The sequence below is a fragment of the Pongo abelii genome, chromosome 9, assembly GCF_028885655.2.
Source record: "Pongo abelii isolate AG06213 chromosome 9, NHGRI_mPonAbe1-v2.0_pri, whole genome shotgun sequence".
Classification (NCBI taxonomy): Eukaryota; Metazoa; Chordata; class Mammalia; order Primates; family Hominidae; genus Pongo; species Pongo abelii.
In genome coordinates this window covers 71,068,465-71,094,661 of record NC_071994.2, presented here as the reverse complement: position 1 = coordinate 71,094,661, position 26,197 = coordinate 71,068,465, and the positions used below count along the sequence as shown (strand labels likewise).

Below are 26,197 nucleotides of genomic sequence, written 5' to 3'. Positions count from 1 at the left end.
AGCCAATTTGATTAATTGGTTTAATAGTAATAAAAGCTTAAATCAAATATTTTGTCAGAAAAGTAAAAAGTATAATGCCTTTTAGTTCATGTGACTTAAGTAATCCTCAGAAAATAAAGACAGTTTTAAAGATTATTGGTAAAATAAAAATATCTTCAAAAATGTAAACGTTTGGTCTAAATTACACAGGTTAGATATTAAGTTTGCTAAAGGCTTTAAGGTCATAAACTGCTTCTTTGACGTTTAAAAATTGTTCAATTTACCTACCTTGGAGATATTAGATTCTAGGTAACACCTGGACACATGTGGAGTTAGCCGTGTCCCCTAGCTATACTGGAGGGTCAGCCCTTATCTGCACTTCTGCCTGGTGTGTCCTAGGCTAGGCTCCACACCTAGTACATCATTAAAATCCCAAACTTACCAAGGTTTTCACCAAAAATAAAAGTTGCCAGGAGTTAACGTTATAACATGTAATTAAGACTACTGAGGAAACGGTTCTACATGTAAGGCATGTAAAAAAAAGTAAAACGTGTTTTTGGTAAAAGATTATGAGAAGGCATAGGAATGTGGATTTTTTGCCTAAGTTTAAAGGTTCAAAGGATTGTTTTAAGTTAAATAAAATAAAGCTAAAGGTTTGAACAAGTTATCGAAGGTTTGTAAAGAATTAATTGTAAAAGAAATTCTGTGTGTAAACATGTTGGCTAAAGTTAAAGTGGCATTATTCAGTTTTTCTGTAAACTGAACATTGGAACAAAAGCACAACAGGTTTTTCTTAGAGCAAAAACCTGCTTATAATCTGCTCTTTAACAAAAATATTTAAGGGTTATAAAAGGTTTATGAGAATCTTACCTTACGGCCAAACATTAAAATTTGGTAGATTTGTCTATAAGGTTTTATTAAGAACTGGGTTTGACATCAATAATGCCCTAATGCAACAGTGACATTTGGCTTTTTTGGCATAAAAATCATACAGGAAGCATTATTAAACATAAAATAGTGTTTAGCTTTCTTTGGGCTGTATTTGTATAAATGTGCTATTGGTATGTGTTCCAAAATTATTTTAAAACTCCTGTAATTCTGATAGGACTTAGTGTATGATTGTTACATAAAATCCTTGTGTGCCACAAAGGTAATCAAAATTTCCTAGTCAATTTTGGCTTCAATAGTGGCTGTACTAAAACTTTTTGTCATCCACAAAAAAACTGTAGTCTTGTTTTGTTCCTCTTTAGAAGGTGGTTTACAATCAGCTATAGAGCTATACAGGTGTTCTTAAATGCAGGTTTTCTGGTAACTTCGGAGATTGTGACATCAGAATAGAGGAAAAAAACTTTCAGAACTCTCACAGGGAGCTGAAATGTTCATGAATATCAAACAAAAGTTAACTGCATAGACTAAACTAAAGAAGTCTGAAGTATCTTCTAAACTTTTTGCTTAAAATGTTTTTGCTTAAATCCTTTGTTTTGTTTTTCAGCGTCAAGAAAAAAATTTTTTTTTAGCTATTTACAGCTTTTAGCAATTAAGTAAGTATACTCCTCTGAACAAAATTTGGAGCTTATTTGTTTCTCTCTACCTGATTTCTCCAGAATTTGGAAGCTAGTTGTGAATATTCTTAAGTTATGGCAATATAGGTATTTGCATAAGTGCAATAAGAATGTTTTCTTTTGCAACAGGACACAATTGAAGAAATTGGTTATTTTACCAACACTTTGACTGGAATGGTGTGCTTTTCTTTAAGGAATCAAACTTGACTTGTAAAGCCAATAAAAGCCCCTTGGGGAATTGGCCTCAGACCTTGTCTGCAACAGTCTCCATACAAGGTTTCTGACCTGTGGTAAGTAAAGAATGTCACTTTCTAACAGGTCCAGAAGCCCCAGGTTATCTTGCAACCCCAAGAGGAGAGGAATTTACTCAACTCATAGGTATTTGAGGGTACAAACCCATGGAAGGGCTCAGCTCTAAAAAAAGTCTTATGTAAATTCCTTCTATGGAACAGAGTTCCATCAAAGCCAGTGCAAAAAGAGCTTATGAAAAAAATAATTATTTTTGCTGCACTTTATACAAGTAATCAGGCCAAGCAAAACAAAGCAAATTGGTCTTACCATAATTTATCTTTAGTAAAAATGGGACATTGGAGAGAGAAATTATGTTTCAAGAACTATGGTACACTGGTTATTAAATTCTAGTCTCATCAGTTGTTTTTAAGTTTGTTTCTGCAATTTAGGCTAACCCTGCTTATTTCTGTGAACCAACCAGTAATCTCTGACTGCTGCTCAGAAGAAACAAAAGGGAAGTGTAATGTGAAAATCTGAATCAGTATTCTAATTCTGGGCATGTACTGGAATCATCTAGCACCCCTATATCAGCTTGGTTCCAATAGTTGCCCAATTCATAGAAAGCTTTCTAATTTAGTTTACTTGAGATAGTTTTACTTATTTTGCTTTACTGTTGTGGAATATATTGCTGTTGTACTCTTTGTGTAGGAATGTAGGATAAGCTTACTGAATGTTTTCTTAAACTAAATACGTATTAATCTTCAAGATATCACCTTTTCTTGGAACTCAAAGTTATGATTGGCCCTCCCCATACCAATGCTTTCTGATTGAGTTCCTCTCTACCCTAAACATAAAAGGCTCTAATAGCTAGGCAGGAATATCATCACCCCTATTCAGGTGAAGCCGTTACAAAAGATGGATCGTCATCTTTCTGCAACCTTAGGATTAAGGGTTCTCTTATAAAAGGGAGAAGGGACATGTCAGAGGCATATGAACCAGAACAACTCCATCTTGAATAGGAGCTGGGTAAAATAAGGCTGAGACCTGTTAGGCTGCATTCCCAGACAGTTACGGCATTCTAAGTCACAGGATGAGTTAGGAGGTTAGCACAAAATACAGGTCATAAAGACGTTGCTGATAAAACAGTTTGCAGTGAAGAAGCCAGCTAAAACCCACCAAAAGCAAGATAGTGATGAGAGTGATCTCTGGTCATCCTCACTGCTACACTCCCACCAGCACCAATGACAGTTTACAAATGTCATGGCAACATGAGGAGGTTACGCTATATGATCTTAAAATGGGAGGCATGAATAATCCACCCCTTGTTTAGGATATCATCAAGAAATAACCATAAAAATGGGCAACCAGCAGCCCTCGGGGCTACTCTGTCTATGGAGTAGCCGTTCTTTTATTCTTCTACTTTCTTAATAAACTTGCTTTCACTTTACTCTGTGGACTCGCCCTGAATTATTTCTTGCATGAGATCCAAGGACCCTCACTTGGGGTCTGAATCAGGACCCCTTTCCCGTAACACTATGAATTCCAGCAAATACAAAAGAAATACACACATAGAGCCATCATAGTGAAAATAAAGAAAAACAACGAAAAAGAGAAAAGCTGGAAAGCTGCTAGGGAAAAATATAAATTATGTTTAAAGAGAGGTATATAACATGTGAGAGACACTCTATTTGTTGAGTGAATAAATACTCGCACTGCATTTGGGAGCTTTTCTTCTTACTTGCCCTATAACTCGAATCACTTGACCTCTTTGAAACTCAGTCTCCTAATCTGCAAAATGCAGTAACAATATCTACTTTATGAGGACAATTGTGAGGATTAAATTTGTATTGAGTTTTATATAAAGCACCTAATAGTTTCTACTATAATTTAGGTACTCTTGATCTATGCAGATTCTTTCCCTAACAGGTTTTTGATATGTGCGAATTTACTCTCCAGTCTAGGTCTCCAGGCCAGGTTTCTTCTCAGTTCCAAAAAGTCATCTTGAAATACCTACATATCTACCACATATTTCCTTCCAGTATAAAGGGCAGGAAGCTTCAGCAAAAGCAGTCCTATTGCAATAACACCTGCTCAGCCACAGCATGGGGAAAAAAAAGTCAATGAACAATACCTAGCTTAGGGTACGCCTGATAATTCCCGGAATTAAAATGTACTCAGCAGTACTTTAGAAATTTTTATTATGGTAAGAATTAACTGAGGGACTTGTTAGTAATAAACTTATTGATTCTCATCTCTGAAGAATCTGATTCATTAGGTTTAGGGCAAAGCCCAGGAATCTCACTTTTTAACAAACATCCAAGTGACTCTTACCTTTGTGGAATATTGGGAATATGGCTAGGAGGTGAGGATTACAAACTTGGTCACACCACTGATCAATTTGAGTGAACAAATATTCCCCACTATAGGAAAGGAGAGGAGGAACTGCAGTCAAGGGTCTAGATCTGGGAAGATGAATGTAACATGGTCCATAACTAGACAGGTTCACTCACGTTTGGAAGGCACAGATGTACAGGAAATAAAATTTTAAGGGAAGCCAACTATGATCTCCTTGAATGGGCAATAATGGGCAAAATCGAGGTTTTGACTGTGGGGGTCTGAGAAAGCTTTTAGGAGGAAGTACCTTCTGAGCTAGACTGCTCTCTACAGCTCTAAAATTCTTCCCAGGTGAATATGAAAAGAGAGTCAAATTCGAAGAACGACAAGTAGTTTTAAGCAAAGGAAGAAAGGTACAAAATGCCAGAGCTGGTTTGAGTAAAAACAAAAAAATTGAGCTATTTCTTCCACACCCGAAGAGAAAATGCTGTGCTAAGTGGATGGAGAGGTAGAAAAGGGCCAGGTGGAAATGAGTGGACAGTTTGAAAATCCGTTGCAGAGGTCTGACCAAATTGTGGGAGAGAATGGGTAGGTAAGAAGAGAACGTGGACCCTGAAAAATCTACTGAGACCAGGAGACCCTGAGATAGGCAAAGCTCAAGGTCAGTTCCTGCCTCAGGAGCCCCAATCCCCACACTTTCAAGGGTCACTTTCTGACTCCATAACTGACCAACAAATTCTGAGACTTTATCTTCAAAATGCCAAAACCCTCTGCTAATTCATTCCAGTAGTAGGGACCCTGTAAGTCCCATCCTGAAACTTTCAGCACTTCTCTGCCTGCTCTAACCCCTGCCTACTGATCCAGCATCTTTCACTTGTTCAAAAGTCCTGTTTGTTCTGTAAAAGGAAAAAATAGAATGGGTGGCAGGTTTTCCCAATGCAGTTCCCAGCTTGACTTTTCCCTTTGGCTTAGTGATTTGGGGATCCCGAGATTTACTTTCCTTTTACAGTTCCTACATCAGGAATGATTTCTCTCTTTTCATTAGCAATTTCTTCTTTTCCCCTCCTCTTCATTTGACTGACCTATTATACTCCTTTGTCAGGTCTCTATTTAAATATTTCTTACTCAGAAGAAGCCTTTCCTACTCCTTTAGTCTAAACTGTCCTCCACCCGTTACCTGTTACGCCCTTCTAATTTTTCATCATAGCATGTACAAGTATTTAAGATTATATGCTTATTTTTGTTGTGGCTCTCTCCTTTCACACAGTAAGCTCTGGGACCTATCTGTGTCCTTCACCACCCTTTACTCGGTACCTAGCCCAGAGCTCACTCTCACCATTAATATTTGTTTTAAAGAGAGAGGAAGGAGAGGATTGTGACCTTAATAACTCTTAGCCCACAGCCTTGGCGTACCCCCTTCTCAGGACCCTCTGAATTCTCAAGAGCCTCTTGCCTTTCCTGTCTTCTTCTCTGAGTGTGTGCCTGGGTTCAAATCCTGGTGTTAATATTCACTAGCTGTGTTACACTGGATAAGTGGTCTATACTGTTTAAATCTCAGATTTCTGAGGTGATAGCAGTTACCTCGTAGGGTTGTTAGGAGGATTATGAGAAAATCCATGTGAAACATCTAACAGAGTACCTGGAAAATTATTGATAAAGATTAGCTGCCATTATTATTGTCGTTAATAACTGGCAATCTCTAAGATTCAAGCTATTGGGCTTTTTTCCCACAAGAAAGTTCTCATTATATATATAAATCTGTGTATCTTTATATATATAATATATACACACACATATATACATATATACACACATAATATACGTATATAGATATGTATATAAAGAGTTCTTATAAATCAATAAGAAAATACAAGCACAATAGGAAAATGAGCAAACATTATAAACATGCAAATTCATAGAAAGAAATATGTTTAAAAATCATAATATTATTATCAGAGTAAAAAGGAGAGATGGAGTATAGTCTGACTCTCAGATACTCCCGTAACTTTCCTGCTACAGTTCCTCCCACTGGTGTTGGGGAAGAAGGAAAAGAGGAAAGGCAGCATCCCCTTCCTTGGCCAGGTGACGCTGTGCTCCCATCTCTGTGGGTGATTACTGCTTCTCTGGCTAACACAGACTGGCGTGATGGCCTCTGTGAGGCAGGTGTCCAGATGCTGGCACTTCTGGAGCATATATGTAGTTATCTGGAGGTCACATATTTGTCTAATTCTTCTCATGCCCCCTTATAATACCCCCCACCAGAAATGTATTTGTAGGAATACTTAGTGATGCCTCTGTATGCCTTCCATGAGATCCCTTGTATGCGCTCCCTCGTATGCAGTCTCAGTGAGATCTCAGTTCCATTCCTTGGAGTACTTCAACTGCCCTGGAACACTGCTGCCACCACCACCAGGGTTTCACTACTCTAGAGCTGTGAAGTTTTCCTCCAAATGCAGAGGGAACACCCCTCCCCACCCCCAACTCTATACAACAGAGATTCTAAATAAGCAAGGTGGTGCAGTTATTGTAAGAGAATTCTGCAATAGACTCCTCCACGGAGATTTGGTGGCTGAAGAATCTAAAGGTCTTCCCCTGGAAGTGATCCCAGAGCATGGCCCTGGGGAGAGCACTGGGGCTTACATTGCTCAGTTCCACCTTCATTCCCCTCTTTTTTTTTTAATCTTTCCCTCAATTTATTTCCTTCTTAAAAAGATGATTTAGCAGGGTGATCCCCTGGGAAGTTGTTAGAAATGAAGGCTCTCAAGCCCATCCCAGACCTTCTAAATCAGAACCTGTACTTTAACAACACCCCTAGATCATTCCCATACAGATTACAGTTTGAAAAGTACTGATATATAGGACAGAACTTTTGGATTCTCCCACCCCAGTTATTCATACTTAAGTTCATTTTTAGCCCCACAGCTCCATTTCCCTGCCTTTGGCCTGTGGTCTTCACTGCCAGCAAGGACTCCTTGCCTAATTAGCTAGTCAGCCTACAGGGTCTACCGCAGTAGTGCTGCAGGGATTCCATTTAGGCAGCTTTACATCTGTTCATTTTGAAGCAATGTTGGTATCATCTGCACCAGTCACTCCATAATACTCTCTTCTTCAGGTGTGTTTTAAGATATTTCAGCAGGGTGCAGTGGCTCATCCCTGTAATCCCAGAACTTTTGGGATGCCAAGGTGGGCAAATCACAAGGTCAGGAAATCAAGACCATCCTGGCCAACATGATAAAACCTAGTCTTTGCTAAAATACAAAAAATTAGCCAGGTGTGATGGCGGGCACCTGTAGTCCCAGCTACTCGGGAGGCTGAGGCAGGGGAATCACTTGAACCCAGGAGACGGAGGTTGCAGTGAGCCAAGAGTGCATCACTGCACTCCAGCCTGATGACAGAACAAGACTCCGTGTCAGAAAAAAAAAAAAAAAAAAAGATACTTCAATATATTATAAAGAAGGAATTGATTATAATGCACCTACTCGTTAGCAAATGCACACAAACATTCACTGTACTTAGAAATAAAGAGCACAGCTTACACTGAAATCACACATGTGCATGGTCCTTAAAGATAATTCTGTCATCAGCTCAGAACTTATATCAAAGATTGGTAAGGACAGTACCACTCTCAGCAGAGAGGCAGAAAAGGGCTCTAGCTGGTGTCTACCTGCCACTCTAAGGGGCAAAGCCTCTAGAATTCACTCAGAGGTTCTTTGGCATGCTTCCTAAGACATAAGTCTCAGAAAATACAAAGACCTGCCTTGGAAGGTTTTAGAATTCATTGTTTCCTCTGTCTAGTTTGCTTTCTCTATGGTTTTGACCAGCTGAATGAGCCAACATTGGGGTATTATTTTTCTCCTCTAAAAAGCCCTTATCTCCAGAACTTTCTGACTGATAAACCCCGTGACATATTAAAAATTTGAAGCCAAAGCCTGTAATCCCAGCACTTTGAGAGGCCAAGGTGGGCAGATCACCTGAGGTCAGGAGTTCAAGATCAGCCTGGCCAATATGATGAAACCCATCTCTACTAAAAATACAAAAACTAGCCAGGTGTGGCAGCATGCACTTGTAATCCCAGCTACTCAGGAGGCTGAGATGAGAGAATTGCTTGAACCCAGGAGGCGGTTGTTGCAGTGAGCTAAGATTGCACCATTGCATTCCAGCCTGGGAGACAGAGTGAGACTCTGTCTCGAAAAAAATGAAGCCAATGTTAGAAAGCTCAAGTCAGAAAGTTATTTTCCAGCTTGATTGTTTTGTCCTTTGTAGTTGACAAATTTCTCAGAGACTGCAGGGTATTTTTCTGATTCAAATATCCTCAGGATAAAAGTTTCTCAAGTCCTGTTTAGTTACCGGAGAGGGATAGTAGTTTGTTCACTAGAGGTTAGGAAAGAGAGACTGTCTTCTTTGGAGCAAACGTGTATAGTCATTATGTTAAAAGGGTAGTGCTATGGTTTGAGTGTGGCTCCCAAAAGCACATGATGGAAACTTAATCACCATTGTAATAGATTAAGGGGTGGAATCTTCAAGAGATGATTAGGCCATAAAAGTTTTTCTCTTATAAGTAGATTAATGCTGTTGTTGCAGGAGTGGTTTCCTTAGTTGGCCCTCGTTTGCTCTCTCTCTCACCCTGTCTTTGCCCTTCCAACATGGGTTAACACAGCAAGAAGGCCCTCACCAGAAGCTGGCCCCTTGATCTTGGACTTTCCAGCCTCCCAAACTCTGAGCCGATAAATTTCTCTTCATTGTAATTTACCCAGTCTGTGGTATTCTGTTATAGCAGCACAAAAAAGACTAAAACAGATGGCATTTAATAGGATGCAATCATAAGGCAACTTTATTTTTTAACCTGCTCCCTCTGCTCAGGGGCTAGTTTCTTCCTTGCCCCTTAGTAAAACCTCGGGCAGGTGGGTTCCTGTAGCTTCTCCAGACACTCAGAAAAATTAAAAAGTCCTCCAGTCATTTTTAGTCATAAAATAGTCTCATAATAGTGAAAACTCTGAACTTTAAGGCAAATTTTTCTTCTTTCTCTCCTTCCCCAGCTCAAGCCGATTCAGGCTGGAAGCTGAATATACTCAGAGGTTCACTCAGGAAGCCTGAACTGAAGAGAGGGAGGCAGGGGCGGGGGCAGGGGTGGGGGTGTGGGTAGGCATTGGCACAGCTAGCTTCTTTGTTTTCCAACCTAATCCTTCTACTTCTCCTCCCCTATTTTCTCTAGGGTACGGATCTGACAGGGTTTGGGGGAGAGGTGGGAGAAGGAAAGAGCGAGAAAGGAGAAAAGGCCTTAGTTCAGGGGAGCAGTAGTACTTGGTGGTAGTGTTCCATGATCTTTGCAGATGCTTAATATGGACTCCTCACACAGGGCACTTATGTGGGGCCCTTACAGATGGCTCCACTGAACACATTGGTCTGTAACAGCCCCTCCTGCTGGCCACTTACTCCATACGTTTCTGCGTTTGATTCTAACCCCCTGCTGCCTAGCACCCTTTAGGAGGAAGCCGACTTACTAAAGTGGGATCTCTTGGAAAACAACCCTCATGTTTATTTTTTCCCTTCCCCTATCTGGTTCACAAGAAATACACCCTCCAGCCCTACTCTTAATCTTTGCCTTTGCCTTTAATCTTCTCCAGCATGGGTCAAAGACCAGTCACTTTGGCCCTGTCAATTCTACAGACATCGTTTTCCAGCTTTTCCAGCTGATCTTTTAAAGCTCCATCTCACGAGACTCAGGGTGAGGAGGAGCTCACCACCTCCAACCTACCACAAGGTGAGAAGGTGGAAGAAAAATGCCACAGTGTCTCAACCTTTTTTCCACAGTCTCTCTTCTGGAGTTCTTTTTTTTTTTTTTTTTTTTTTTTTAAGACAGAATCTTGCTCTGTTGCCCAGGCTGGAGTGCAGTGGCACGATCTCAGCTCATTGCAACCTCCGCCTCCCAGGTTCAAGCAATTCTCCTGCCTGAGCCTCCTGAGTAGCTGGGATTACAGGCGCCTGCCCTGACACCCAGCTAATTTTTGTATTTTATTTAGTAGAGCCAGGGTTTCACCATATTGGCCAGGCTCATCTCAAACTCTTGACCTCTAGTAATTCGCCTGCCTAGGCCTCCCAAAGTGCTGGGATTACAAGCATGAGCCGCTGCACCCGGCCACTCCCTCAGTTCTTCAACCTCAAACCATGAGGGACTGAGGAATGGATATCGACCACTAGCTCACAAAACCTTTGCTGGTCCTGCGTTGGTAGTCCAACACTCCACCTTGAAGTAGGGGGCTTGCCACCTTCTTTTATTTACTTTGCTTCTGGGCTGCAGCTGCATCTAAGACAGAGATAACTCATTTTAATATCATGTCATACTTTCTATAGCTCCACATTGTGCCCTTAAAGTTTCATTTTAAAGCTCTCGGAGAAGGGAGCATCTCCACCTTTTCTGAGCGCTATTTTAGACATGTGAATGATAGACCGCCTTCTTTCTTCTTTCTGTCCTCCTCATTAACAGTTTATTACAGTACTTTTTTTTTTTTTTTTTTTTTTTGAGACGGAGTCTCGCTCTGTCTCCCAGGCTGGAGTGCAGTGGCGCAATCTTGGCTCACTGCAAGCTCCGCCTCCCGGGTTCACGCCATTCTCCTGCCTCAGCCTCCCGAGTAGCTGGGACTACAGGCGCCCCACACCACGCCTGGCTAATTTTTTGTATTTTTAGTACAGACGGGGTTTCACCATGTTACCCAGGATGGTCTCGATCTCCTGACCTCGTGATCTGCCCACCTCGGCCTCCCAAAGTGCTGGGATTACAGGCGTGAGCCACTGCGCCCTGCCTCATTACAGTATTTTTGTGAGGATTTCTCTTTTCCTTTTTTTTACATTGGGAAATAAAGTTGAGCAATTCACTATAACTCTGAGTCAGAAAAAATTTTTATTTAGGAGCTTCAGAGAAGTAGGAAAAGCCTGCTGTTTTTCTTGTTGAAACAGTTCAAGAAAATCCCTTTGGATTTGTGAGTGGGTTTTTGGTTTGTTTTACTTTGCTTTGCTTTGCTTTTTACATTGGAAACTAAAGTTAGGGAGATTTTAAACAAATTCAAGTTTTAAAAAATTATTTTTAGCTCTTCACATCTGGATTTCAAAAACATGGAAAGAGCGTTGATTTTTTTCTCCCCATTGTGTGTGGCCTGGCTGGTGATATTGTGAGTGCTACGAGAGGGTGCCTGCCCTGATTGGATGAAAGTCGTGGGGCTGGTTGGGGTTGGAGAAGAGTTGTAAACAGAATCCTAGAGTCGTGTGCTGGGGCTCAGAAGTGACTGCATTACAGGCAGGCCCAGTTAGGACCATAGCTTTCTAACACTGAAAATGGCATCAGCATCCCAACCTTAATGATTACCTTATGTAGAGTAGATTTTGAGCTTCAATAAAATCATGCATTGTCAATAGCCCACACTTCCTATTATCTGTTTCTGTTTCTATGGGAGCTCTTTTGCAACTCTAAGCTGTAAATAACAGCAATGCAAAACACCATTCCCTCTTACCTCCCTACCCCACCCCACCCCCAAATAAAAACAAGTTTGGGCTCAATTTACACATGCATCTTTGCTATTTTTGTAATTTTAATTTTTCTCTTTACTAATTTTGTGTTTTGGTTTTGGTTCATTTGTAGGCAATAATCATTAGCAGCAGCAATGATTGAGAATTGGGTTTCATAGTCTGACCATTTGGTGATCTCTATAAATAGATGAATGACTTATAGAGATATATTCTCTTTCGTGTGAGAGAAAATGGAGAATCTGGATTATTAGTTCTTTTTGTTTGTCTATTTGTTTACTTTGAGCCCAAATGAATTAAGAATCCTGGGCTCACTGGGAAGGAGAACAAATCTTTCATACTGAGACTGGTGAGTTTTGGGGTTTCTGTATTACCCTTAACCCATGATGGAATTTTTAATTGAAGTATAGGTTTTCTTTATTTGTCTCTGTTTTTCTATGTGTCCATAATTTAGAAAGATCTTTACCTTTCGCAGTGTAAGTAGGTAAAATTTTCCTACCTCTAGATAATACTAATAAATTAGATTATCAATCTCTTCTTAAAGAGGCCCTTTTCTGATTGGCTGATAGAGATAAATAAGCACTTATATAAAAAGAACATTCTTAAAATTCTCAGAAAATAATGGATTTGAACTTCTAATACTTTAAATATGCTACATTTTAAAAATATCCTTATCTCCTTCTTTAATATGCTTCATTACAGACACAAAGACCTAGGGCCATTTCTTGGTACTCTTCTGTGTCCAGGTGACTGCAATACAGCTAAACAGCTTTTTTGATATGATAGCCTCTGCCAGTTTAGTTAGAAACTGTGCAATATGAATCAAGTCCATCTGTAGGAAACTATCTTCATACAGATGAAGGGTTCCTAGTCCAGTTCTAAATAAAAATTTCTTCCTGTCTCTTCAAAACATCTCAGACTGGATAGAACAGATCAAGTAGAGTAGTGATTTATGATACAGTGTGAAGATCCTGTCTATTAAGTATGTGTCTGGTGTAAGGCCATAAGACTTGAAGAAACAATTTGAAGAAATTGTCTTCAGAGAATACTTCAAACGTTGCAAAATATCTTAACATCTTGCTGTGATCCACACAGAAGACCAACTGGCATGGCTTATTTATGAGATCTTTGCAAATGCAATGAAGGCATTGGTCTCTTCCAAATTGAGAATGAGCATTACCACAACGGCATGCATCCTTGGACATAACTAACATCAGGACTGTAATATAAATATGCTGCTACCATACTATGTAAAACATCATGAAATGGCCACTCTTCTAAAAGATGTAGGTAGAGAGATGGCAATGCATAGGATCTGTCCAGCTTAATTCCAGACCAGCACCAGGATCACCAACAGGTACACCTTCTCTTTCAGAGAGAATGATGTGTTCAGAGAGAACTTGTTTCACCAAAGTTTTTTCACCACTCCTTTCCTCTTGAGAGGAATAGTTCATAAAGGTCAGGAATGATAATCCATTCATTTCCTACAGTTAGACTACATTTGCCCAGGAACACTAGGGGGCAACCCCTGAACATAATTTACCTTTTCTCCTACTATGCCTTATTTTTCACTGGTCCAAATAACCACTGCAACTGGCAATATTTTCTTCCTGTTTAAATTACTGTTTTCTCTCTTTCCTTCTTTCTTTCTTTTTTCTTTCTTTCCTTCTTTTTTTCTTTCTTTCCTTCTCTCTCTCTCTGTCTTTCTTTCTTTTGATTGCTTTAATTTCTTGATTTTGAGACTGAGTCACAGTCCCACATTCTTGTTGGTGACCTAAAGCTTCTTCTAATAATTTGACAAGATTTCCTTGGAGTGGGCAAAGATTTCTTAAGCAGAACATAAAAGCAGTAATCAGTCATATGATGGCTCATACCTGGAAATCAGAGTACAGGTAAAAATGGCTCAGATTCAAAATTCTTATGTCTTGAAGCCTGACATGGTGGTTGACAGGTCCTTCTGTTTGTGCTTCATATTCTTGCTAAATTATTTTTGAAAGTTTTCTAAAGATAATCTCTGGGATAAACTTTGCCAAGTAATTTGTAACCAGGAACACGAGGAACAACTTGTGAGCCTCTTTTGTCCTTTTTAGAAAAGATTTGAGACAAGCAGGGGCAGGTGGTGGTGGGCTCATCTCCAAAGAGTTGTGAGAGTTAGCATTAAGGTAGTAAGCCCACCAACCTCACCCTACCTCATCCTCCCCAGTCCTCTCCGCCCTCTGCTGACCAGCACACCAATGGCTCCAAGTGACCAGCACACCAGGGAGCACGCCCTCTGCTGACCAGCACACCAATGGCTCCAAGTACCCAGTCTTTGGCATCAGTAGCCACCAGGCTGCAGCTCTGTGAACAGCAGCTGCAGAGGATCTTCCTGCCAGCCCAGGGAAGCCATAGCCTGTGCATGATCAGCCCCTTTTAGGAAACTAAGATTGATTTGATGGAGCCAGTGCTGGCATAGCTCTCCAAGGAAACCTGTCCTGGTACCTGGATTTATCCAGGATCCAGCCTTGGAGGTGGTAAGGGAGGTCACTTTCGTGGCAGGCCAGGAGCCTTGAGAGGTTTTGAAAAATTCAAGAAGAGGCTGGCCACAGTGGCTCATGCCTATAATTCCAGTACTTTGGGTGGCCAAAACTAGTGGATCACCTGAGGTCAGGAGTTCGAGACCAGCCTGGCCAACATGGCGAAGGAAGGAAGGAAGGAAGATTCAGGAAGAAAGGAATTAGGCCAAAATGTATAGATACTACAGATGAAATCTTATGGAGAAATTTCCTTGGACTTACCATCTTAGCTTCAAGACAGCAAATGAATAGAAGCTTGTAAAAGATCAAGCTGAGATTTCTTAGAGAACCTCCAGCAGAACAAACTTAAAGAAGGCCCATTTGGTTAACATTCTTGCTGCACCTGTTTAAAGAACCAGGCCAAATCTAATAAGACCATACTCATTTTGTCATCAAGAATCTTTGAGGTTCTTTGTAATAAACAGTGGGGAGACTATAAGGAAAAAATTGTGCTTAAATTGAAAATTACGTGTTGTCATTCCAGAGCACACCTGACTTGTCTGATTCCAATTCTGTGGGAGCTGTTTTGCAGCTCTATAAAGTGTAGATAACTGGCAGCAATGCTAAATCATTCTTGTCCATAGACATGCAAATGAATTCTGTCCAGTAAAACAACAACAACAACAACAACAAAAACCCCATCTGGCTGTATTTGCACAGTCATTTTAATATTCCAGATCTATAAATGTGTCTGTCCTTGGGATTCTCCTTTCACCTGGTTGTAATAGTTCATTGCTTTCCTCATGAATTTTAAATAAAACCTTTAACTCATGTTTATTCTTACATCTGTATAAGAGTACTGATCTTACCTGTTTATGAAAATTATCTTTTAATGCCTACTTAGAACTAAATTATCCTTTAATGGCTTGTCCCCGTCTTTGCTTTAGCCACAGCGGGCCTAGAGACTTTAAAGCAAAGTATCAGAGACTTTTGAGGCAGCCCAGTCTGGCGACCTTCCCAGCAACCTAGCGCAGAAACTTTCTAGAAGCTTTATGATGACAGCTCTGTTCAGAAGCACTTGGTGTTTTTTCTGTTCTATTGACTGAGGTGTCCTGACACTATTTTGGCAGACATTGTAATGTGCTGAGAAGTTGTACCAGGTATCTGATCATCAAAATGGAAATTTCAAAAGGCTGTCCTGAGTAGCCCCTGAGATTGTGCACCCCACTTTAACGATGGCTAATATATCCTATTGTCAATGCATAGATGACAGTAATGATAATGGCTTGCTGGAAAAATGCTGCGGATACTTGTCCAGTTCAGAAAAAAAGCCTGCATCTTTCACCACAGTATATGCCTCCTGGGTCTTTATGGCTTGCTTGAATGTGTGTAGGACCATCGTCATTATCAAAACATGTATTCCTAACAGCAGAGAGTGAGACCTTTTCTTAGGACAGTTAATAAACAAACCCAGAAGTTAATGTTACCTTGGGAACACGTCAAGTTTCTGAGTCATAAAGCCCCAAGTTAGTAGCTGGAAAGTCCATCATCAAGGTTAAGGGCACCCCCCAGAATGCTGGAACGATTTTGACAATTTGAAAAACTTTGTTTAATTATTGCTCAGGGAAGAAACATCCACAAACATCTTTGTTTAGCAAAGGACTTCTGTGACAGATGAGTCAAAGTAAGTAAAAAGAACAAAACAAGCCAGGCGAGATGGCTCACGCCCGTAATCCCAGCACTTTGGGAGGCTGAGACAGGCGGATCACCTGAGGTCAGGAGTTTGAGAACATCCTGGCCAACATGGCAAAACCCCATTTCTACTAAAAATACAAAAAAATTAGCCAGGCATGGTGGCACTCGCCTGTAATCCCAGCTACTCAGGAGGCTGAGGCACCAGAATCACTTGAACCCGGGAGGCGGAGGTTTCAGTGAGCCGAGATCGGCCACTGCACTCCAGCCTAGGCGACAGAGTGAGACTCCGTCTCTGAAAAAAAAAACAAAAGAACAAAACAAATTAAAAAGTTTTACACAAGTGTGTCATTGTTAACAGTTTGATATATAGCCTATCATGACTCAGTCCTTTGTTTCTGGATTATCTAATTTAGGACAAAGCTATTTTGAGCTGGGGAAAAGAAATTTCTAGAAAATTGAGAAAATACTGTTAGCAGAGGAAGGCTCCTTTGCAGTACCTATTGTTTTCATGAGAAGGATTTTTCCCTAAACCCTCTGACTCTAGGTCTTATGCCTCTCAAGTGAGTTACCTGACTTGAAAGGGAAACTGGGTGTGTGTGGCCCAGCCCTGTCCTCCTGCCCTCTTTCTCTCCCTCTGGGAATCTTCCTATCTACAGAGCTGTAGTGCTGATGGCTGCTTGACTCTGGTTTTTCAGGTCAGACTATAACTTGGCAAATCTCTCTGATACCAGAGGAGTTCAGGATTGGGAAGTCTACTGTTGCCACATACTTCTATTCCAACTTTATTAGGGAACAGAGATGCCATTTATTGGGCCGTCTAACACCCCAATATTTATTATCAATGTTTCTTTAGAAAATTGCCTGGGGACTTTAGCTTCTGGCAATCATCGTACAGGGAGTTACAGTGTCATTTAAGGGTATCAAATTAGAAAACAGCTGTGGAAAATTATGTGAAAACCCAATTTCCATGGACACTGTGGACATGGTGATTGTGGATGTGTAATGAACAGGGCCCATGATAAGAATGTAATTGAACAATGCTTTTCCACATTCAGCACATCCAGAATCTCAGAATCCTTTACATCATTCAGAATGTATCTTGCCAGAACAAGAGAAACCACATCATAAATGTGAATTCTAAATACATAGCTCTTTTTAAAATCAACCATGACTAATTATAACTGTTGGCTCAACAGATGTACCCCCATTCCATCACCCTTCTTTTTGGAGACAGAATACCACTAAGAGCCCCTGCTCTTGATGGGTCTAAAAAGTCCTTCTGCTGACAAGTACCGCCTGAGAATGAGTCTTACACACCTGCTTGGCAGGCTGTGCACATCTCAAATATTCAGGGAAGCAAGGAGGAAGGGGTATGGCCCTCCAGGGAGCTGCTGTCAAGCACCGTAGCAGAGTAACCTACTGGAATTACTTGTAAAACCATCCCCACAAAAGCAAAAATCCATGTGCTGCTTCTTGTCGTTCCAGAGGCAATAGTTAAGTTGTACACACAGAAAAGACCCAAATTTGGGGATGTCGCTTCCTGATCATTTTTGTTCTTTTTTGTAACTGTGCCACCCAAATGAGCAATGAGCAATATACCAGAAACCCGAGGCTGTCCACATGGCAAGATCTGATCCGAGTTCCATTGCAATGTTGTTCAAAGGTGATTTGTTTTCCAGGGTTGTAGTCTCTTACAGCCATAGGGAGATGGAGGAGAACAACCACTGAACTCAAAGGCAGCCCTGGTTCCTTTGATCACTGCAAAGCCGTCTAGGAAGTAGGTCCTGACAGACCCTTCCCTCCCTGGAAGGCACAGCCTGCTAGATAACCCCTCAACTGTGGGCCAAATAGCACAGTATTTGGATGGAGAGGAGGCTCCATTAGAGGGGTGATAGAGGCAGCTCTCTTTCTGGTAAAAATTAAAGCTTATATAGAGCCATAAGGATGAATGGCAGCATAACATACTGAAAGTGGTCAGTGTCTTGTGTTTTATTTTCCTTATCTGCTCAGGGCTGTTGTTTTGAGAGCTGGCCCAGAACCCACATAATGCTGGCTCAGAGCCATATTAAAAGATGTGAGGAGTCTCCCCTTATTTTCCAGAAAAGCCTTAGCTTCTGTAAGCTTCAGGGAAGATTAGAGTCCATGAGGTAGCTGTTTAAGATTTTGCCCATATGCCCAACAGCTTTCCACTGTAGATGGTGTTAGCCACCTCAATCCCCAACCCCCAACCTCAGATAATCGAAGTCCACAGGACATGTTGCTGCCCATTACCTGACCAGAAAAATGCTTTCTTTGTCCTGTGTTTAACTCTATTCTTTTTTTCTTTTTCTTTTTTGAGATGGAGTCTTGCTCTGTCACCCAGGCTGGAGTGTAGCGGCATAATCTCAGCTCACTGGAACATTTGCCTCCCAGGTTCAAGTGGCTCTTCTGCCTCAGCCTCCCAAGTAGCTGGGATTACAGGTGCCCACCAACTTGCCCAGCTAATTTTTGTATTTTTAGTAGAGATGTGGTTTCACCATGTTGGCCAGACTGGTCTCGAACCCCTGACCTCAGGTGATCCGCCCACCTCAGCCTCCCAAAATACTGGGTTTACAGGCGTGAGCCACCGTGTCTGGCCTACCTCTATTCTTTCTAATAGTTTTTGTTAACTTTGATAACATGTCTGCAATAAGCTTTGAATTACTGTAATGTTTGAAACGTACACTGGGAGAGTTCCTATATACAACTCAACTGCCATCCATACCATGAGAATAGTGATTTGTTTGGCTCTTCTCTAACCCATTAGAGTTGAACAAAATATTCAAGACTCGCTTTTGGTTTTTTCAGGAGTCTCTGGATATCCCCTCTTGACCACCTTCTGGGGTATTAAATTAAACAGAAACAAAATTTATGGAAACATTCAACAGCCTTAATGATCTATGAGCCTTTGCCAGTGCTTAATCTGTTCCAGAGATTCAAATCATTCTTAAGGGGCCCCAGGTACCACCCAGCTTCTCCTAAGCATTTTAGTACTTTTCCCTGTCGCAGAAGCCTTCTCTGCCCCCTCCACTTTGTCCTGCCTAAGCTGAAGAAATCACCAAGCCAGGCACTATGGACAGTGACTTGGCTGTACAGGTGCCCTTTCCATAACAATGATGTTCGTGAGAGGCATGACTCTTAAGCCGACGTGAGTCTCTGGGACTTTAAATCCTCGTTACTTTCAGACAAACTGCTGACAAGCCTGGTCAGCATGCAGTGACCTGAATGCCCTTTTCTACATCATTAAACGCCTTTTTAACTTCCCGCTGTGGTGATGATGTGTGTCTGCACTGGATCCACTCTATGTTTCTTCCCCCTTTCTGTTTAATCACACCTAAATCAAAAGCAGAAAATCACAGTTAAAGCTAATTTGTATGCATATTAAATATTAAAATTAATGACATGGTGTTATGGTGAGACCCCTTAGTAACACTACCATGTGACAGTTTTCTATTTTCACTTACTATTGCTATTAACTTCGTGTTGGCATCAGTTGTTCTCTACAGGTGAAAAGTGCATTTGATAGCAGCATATATATGTAAATAATTTACGAATGACACAATTTTTATAATTATTTTTAAAAATGAAAAATTAAACTCTCTAAAAAACTAATTTTTAAGATATCTCTGAAAAATACACACATATATACATACTCCTACTCTTTTGTATCTTACCCTAAAAATTACTTTTTGCAAATCATCTTATATGCTTTCACTCCCTTTTATTTTGCTTTGCTGATGGCTCTGATGTTATATGTTCACTGGTGCCTTTTTGGGGGAACATTCCAGAACCCTGTTCTATTATACCATAGACACAGAAAGGTGTTCTGATAATGAGTACTAGTATTTTGGAAAATAAAACAAAAAACAAAATTTCACCATATCCTTGTGAAAATATTTCTACACATTCCTGGAGTTTGTCTGATGTACTATCGTTGGCAAGGTAGAAGGTCATCCTAAATTAACTTTGCATATTTTTCCATTATGCACCATATGCAGAAGCATGAATTGTAGAGTCTTCACAACATAAATAGCTTGTTCTGTATTACAAGGACTCCAGATTGAGTGAGGGATTCATCTTGACTAACAATAAATATTGTTACATTAATGCTTCAACAGTCTCTTATATTGAGTACTGTAGAGAAAGAGGCATAGAATAAGTTTATTACTAACTAAGAAAAAAATAATAAACCCAACTTTGTCTTTACCAAACAATTTATCCGGAATTACAACCTGTATCATTGCAGTGTTTTTATGAATTCTAGGCAATATCTTCTCTCTAACTTAAAAAATAAGTAAAACTAAAAAAAGAAAAGAAAAAGAAGTGGTAAAACTTAAAGCTCCCCCATCTCACCCTTCATCACATGCTAGGAGAATATCTTTCACCAATTCTTAACTATAGATACCCAAGTAAGAAATAGTCTGTTTAACGGTCACATCAGGGATCAATCAAATGTTGAGGTTTACCAACCTCGGCAATATTGACATTTTGGATAGGCTAATTATTTGTTGTAAGGTACTATCATGTGCATTGTAAGAGGTTTAATAGCATCCCTGATGTCTGTCTACTAGATGCCAGTTGTGACACTAAAACGTGTCTCCAGACATTGGTAAATGTTCCCCTTGGGGTTGGTGGTGGAGGGGATGCCTGCAGTTGAGAACAACTGGTCTAGAGAAAAGATGGTAATTGACCTAGTTTAGATGGAGTGCATAGTGCTGGGTCAGTTAGCTGTGAATCAAGGAGCAAGGATCAGTAAAGTACAGCATAATTCTATTCGAATCTATGTGGCTGCTCCTTTAAGCAGTGCTGAAAAGTCATTCTGCTAAGTGAGTGTTTACCACACTGCGGAGATTCCCTCTAGGGTTTGGCTTTTGTAGCTTTGCTCCTTGTTGAAGTTGTGCTATGGTCTGAATGTTTGTGTCCCCCAAAAACTCATATGTTGAAATCTTAACAGACAAGGTGATGATATTACAAGGTGGCACCTTTGGGAGGTGATTAGAGATTAGATCATGAGAATTAAAGGGATTAATGTCCTCATAAGAAAGGCCTAAGAGAGAGTCCACAGCCCTTTTACCATGTGACGACATAGAGAAAAAGCACCATCTGTGAATTAGAGAGCAGACCCTTACCAGATGCTGGATCTGCCAGCATCTTGATTTTGGACTTCCCAGTCTCCAGAAGTATGAGAAATAAATTTCCATTGTTTATAAGCCACTCAGTTTATTGTATTTTCTTATAGTAGCCACAACAGACTAAAACATGCTATTAAGCTTTTTAATTTATTATATTTATTTTTAATTTTTGCCTGTAGTTACTTCTTATTTGTTTTTGAAGTTTTTCCCCTGTTTTAGGTATTTCTATTGTCCTTACAGTTTTAGCATTCTGCCATCTTCAAGTAAGCTTTAAGTTGATTTTTGTTCAATCTGAGTTAGAATGTTGTTTTTTTCTATTTACTTTCCTCTCATTAGTATAACCTGAAATCTGCTAGGCAAAATGTATGGGTTGTATTGTGTCTGTATTTCAGGAAGAAATAAAGGGTGGATGGTCATGACCATATATTTGAGGCTCACTTGTTTATAAACCTTGGAAGTCGAGAGCCAAGTTAGCAGCTAGTTGAAAAGGATTAGAAGAACAAACCCCTCACTATCATAAAGTCCAATGTATTTAACAGTCTGGCTGGGTAATTAATGCTTAAACATCAAAATGAGTCTGCTTGAAGTATTCTCTTAGATCCCCCAACCCACTGATCTAGAGAAAAGATCAAGATTTCAGCCCTTCCCTTGAGAGAAATGTTGCAAGCTGAGTTTGAGAAACTCAGAAGAGAAATCCTAAAACAGGAGAACTTTCTTTTGAAATAGAATGCTTGAAAGAGCTGAGAGCTTTCAGAGACATTGTGAGATCAGCAAGATTTCCCCTTTGAAATCTTGCATTCATCCCCAAACCTAGTTGGAGCTAGGGCAGAGAGGCCCCACTCTATAGCAGAGTATCAAAGCACTGGCAATGGTAGAGTGGGAGAAAGCTTGAAGAACACAGATTCCTAGTGACAGAGCAAATTGCTTCCAGGAAAGTAAGCAGAGCAATCAGGGTGGTGGTGACAGTGTGACAGCAGTCATCTCAGAGTTGGGTGCAGTCAGGAGCTTGTGTCTATGAAAGTACAAGAGGGACATCTACTTGTGCCTAGTAGAAAACACTTTATAGGCATCAATCCCCAACAAAGATGGAGGTACTAACACCTATCAGCAAACAGCCAATTATGAAAGAAGGATGATAAGCTCAGCCCATTTTGAATGGACTGGGAATTAATGTATTTCCATCACTAATTGGTGATTTGGGGAGAAACAGAGGCTACAGAGGTAGATTTTGTGGTTCAAAGAGGACACATCAATTCCATTTCTTTTACCTAAGGCATGCTTTTGGAAGGAACTTCTTCTTACACAGGGGAGAGGAGAGGGGATGCTAAGTTATATACCAAGGGCCCACTATGAAGTGGAACAACCATTTTATGACTTCTGAATATACATGTAGCATTGTGAAGTTCTGAAAGATAAACTCAGTATGTCCTTACCCTCAGGGAGCTTACAATACAGTGAAGAATGGAACAATTGCACAAACAGAATATATAACAAATGTCATACAAGAATTCTACTTTGACTAAAAGGAAGAGAAGTTCATATGGTTTTAAAAATCAGGAATAGCATTCTGACCAACTGAGCATATAAAATAGATTCAAGTACAAACATTTAAGAGATAATTTCAGAAGACCATATGAGAATCAATGAGATTCTGTGCTAGGATAGTGGCAATGAAGCAGAAATGAAAGAACGGATTTGTGAAATGTATACCTAGCATCTTCAAGATTTGTTGACTAATTGCACATGGGAGATAATTGAGATGGGGAGAAAGGAAGCACTGGGAATTGGGACAATGGAGATAGGGTTAGCTGAAGTAAGGAAGAAAAAGGAAATTGGATGGAAGATGGCAAGCTTGCTTTTTGAGATGCTGCTGTAAATACAAGACATTGAGTATACAAGAGGCTGGTGATTATATAGGCTGGGACACTGCATACATAAGAAGTTGGTAATTACATAGAGTATTGTCACCTCACATTGTTTTCCCCTGGTGAGGACTCCTGTCTTTTGATTCTGTCTGTTCACAGTCACATCCCTGCTTTAAAGATACTCTGAGAAGCCTAAGTATGTATGCCTTGAAAGCACTTGAAAGTGCTTAGGATTCATACCATCACCACCGCCTCTACCCTGTCACCTCTTTATTTAGCCTTAGCTCCCTATGAGTAACTCAAATGCCTACGGTTTTATTTTCCTGCATGTGCTGGCGCTGACGTGATTGGGATGAGCCCGCTCAGCTGGAATGGAGGAGTACGCCATTATGAAGCTCTGTCAGGGGAGGAATGACTGACTGCAGAAACTCAGGGGCTGTCTCTCTCTCTCTCAATCTCTCTCTCTCTTTCTTTTTTCTTTCTTCCTTTTTTTTTTTTTTTTTTTTCTTGCTTCTTAGCACAGTCTGACAGAACCTGATGTGGATGCTGGAAGGATAAAATTTACAGTCTCAAGACACGATTCTCTATAAATCAAATGAAGCATTTTTACTAAATTGAGTCTCTTCAACTCTTCTCTGAATTCTCCATATGTCAGCATAGAATTGCCTCAATCTTCCTTTCTCTACTACTTTATGCTCATAAATTTCATTTTCACTTCTGACAGCTTTTATTTGCTTGGGTCTATTTTTCAATGTTGCTGAACATTTTTTGATATTTACTCTTTACTGTTTATAAAAGGAATATGTACTCATTGTGAACACAACTTGATTTGGAAATTAAGGAAAAAATATAAAGAAGAAAGTATGTGACCTAAACTCTCATCGCTATTAACATTTTGATCCAGTCTTTTTCCTCTTATGCACATTTTAATTTTAAAACATAGTTGGAATCATACTATGTAAATTATTTTGTTTTCTGGTTTTGTAACCATTATATTATTAGAATTTTCTCACATTATTAAAATTAGTTTAAATCATTTTTGATAGCTGCATGAAATTTTATTATTGTGGATGTTGTATTTTTCTTTATGATATTAGCTCCTATGCTGATTGCCTAACTCTTTACGGTAAAAATTTCCTGGGTTATGCATGTGTCTATACGTAGCTAAAAGAGAAAAATGAAAGAATAAAAACCAAAATGATATAAAGAAAAAAATGACATAATTTTTTTTTTTTGAGATGGAGCTTCGCTCTAGTTGCCCAGGCTGGAGTGTAATGGTGAAACCTCTGCTCACTGCAACCTCCACCTCCCGGGTTCATGTGATTCTCCTGCCTCAGCCTCCAGAGTAGCTGAGACTACAGGCATGTGCCACCATGCCAAGCTAATTTTTTAAAATATATTTTTAGTAGAGACAGAGTTTCACCATATTGGCCAGGCTAGTCTCGAACTCCTGACCTCAGGTGATCCACCCGCCTCAGCCCCGCAAAGTGCTGGGATTACAGGTGTGAGCTACCGCATCCGTCATGTTCTGCAAATTTTAAAAACAAATTATATCAAATTAAAGAAGTAATAGTTTCTACTTTACGTAAAATGTTCCTGCACATTTTACAAAAAGTTGGCATGTAAAATGTCAACTTTAAAATGAAGATGATCTGAAATAATGAAGAATCTTAATTTAGCAAAAGAAATTGGATAGAAGTCAAGGTTTTGGACATGAAAGAGGGTGACAAGGGAGATATGTATATTCTCCAAATTCACCAACCATCTCTAAAGGAATGGCAAATAAAAGACTGGAAACAAGTCAAAACATTGAAATTGTAAGTACTTATTCCTTTGCTGGTTGTAAATTGGTAATTTTAACTCTGATATTCTGTTTGAAATGTAAATGTTAATCTTTCCATCCATGGTGGAAAGGAATGTCTTCCAGAAGTGAGGAGTAAGGGGAGAGGAGATGTATTCTGACCTCAAAATTATGTGACAGTGTCTCCAAAATATATTTGCTTGAACAGATGTCTTCTAAGCAAGTGTTATAAAATACTTAATTGGGGACATGAAGTTTCCATTCATAAACATAAGAAACTTATTTTTGAAACTTATTTTTGTTTATTTCCATAGGTTATTGGGGAAACAGGTGGTGTTTTGTTACATGAGTAAGTTCTTTAGTGGTGATTTGTGAGATTTTGGTGCACCCATCACCTAAGTAGTATACACTGCACCCTATTTGTAGTCTTTTATCCCTCGCCCCTTTCCCTCCCTGTCCCCCTGAGTCCCCAAAGTCCATTGTGTCATTCTTAGGCCTTGTATCCTCATAGCTTAGCTTCCACTTATGAGTGAGAACATACGATGTTTGATTTTCCATTCCTGAGTTACCTCACTTAGAATAATAGTCTCCAATCTCATCCAGGTCGCTGCAAATGCCATTAACTCATTCATTTTTATGGCTGAGTAGTATTCCATCATATATATATACATATATATGTATATATGTATATATGTGTATATATGTCTATATATGTATGTATATATGTATATATATATGTATATATATGTCTATATATGTATGTATATATATATCACAGTTTCTTTATCCACTTGTTGATTGATGGGCATTTGGGTTGGTGCCACATTTTTGCAATTGCGAATTGTGCTGCTATAAACATGCACATGCAAGTATGTTTTTTGTATAATGACTTCTTTTCCTCTGGGTAGATACCCAGTAGTGGGATGATGGATCAAATCGTAGTTCTTTAAGGAATCGCCACACTGTTTTCCATAGTGGTTGGACTAGTTTACATTCCCATCAGTAATATAGAAGTGTTCCCTGTTCACCGTATCCACACCAACATCTACTATTTTTTGATTTTTTTATTATGGCCATTCTCGCAGGAGTAAGGTGGGATCGCATTGTGAAACTTATTTTTTGAAGAGCGTGTTTTGACCAGAATAAATATGTGAATTATACATGTAAGAAGTTGAAAAATTGTAAATCTTATCAGCTTCTGGTTAAATGTGTGATTTGTCTGTGAAGACATTTAAAAAAACAACAACTATGAACTTTGTCTACTCCAGAATGATCTACGGTTTTCAAGTATACTGAAGTAAGATGGACTCTATTTGAGGAAAGTAAACTGCCACCATGAGTTAAAATATGTCTAAAGCCATGGCTTTTTATTTTTTTTATTTTTTTCCAGAATGAATTTTCCAAGAAACTTCACTTTCAGGGATAAGTAAGATCTTGACAGGCTGAATTAAGCAACATATCAAGGAGGGAAAAAAAGATACCTAAAATGAAACATACCACATATAGTTTCTAGTGGGAGAAATGAGCATGGAAGGAGTCTTTTGAGCCAGTTCCGCCTTGAGACAGT

The 26,197-nt window shown here is 39.7% G+C and overlaps 1 long non-coding RNA gene across 1 annotated transcript; it reads left to right on the top strand.

The window, feature by feature from the left end:
* Positions 1-1,341: 1,341 nt before the first annotated feature.
* Positions 1,342-25,957, top strand: LOC129048708 (uncharacterized). The gene is made up of 4 exons (XR_008511269.1): positions 1,342-1,520; positions 1,671-1,831; positions 24,945-24,979; positions 25,716-25,957. It is a non-coding gene; the product is annotated as an uncharacterized LOC129048708 (long non-coding RNA).
* Positions 25,958-26,197: the final 240 nt, after the last annotated feature.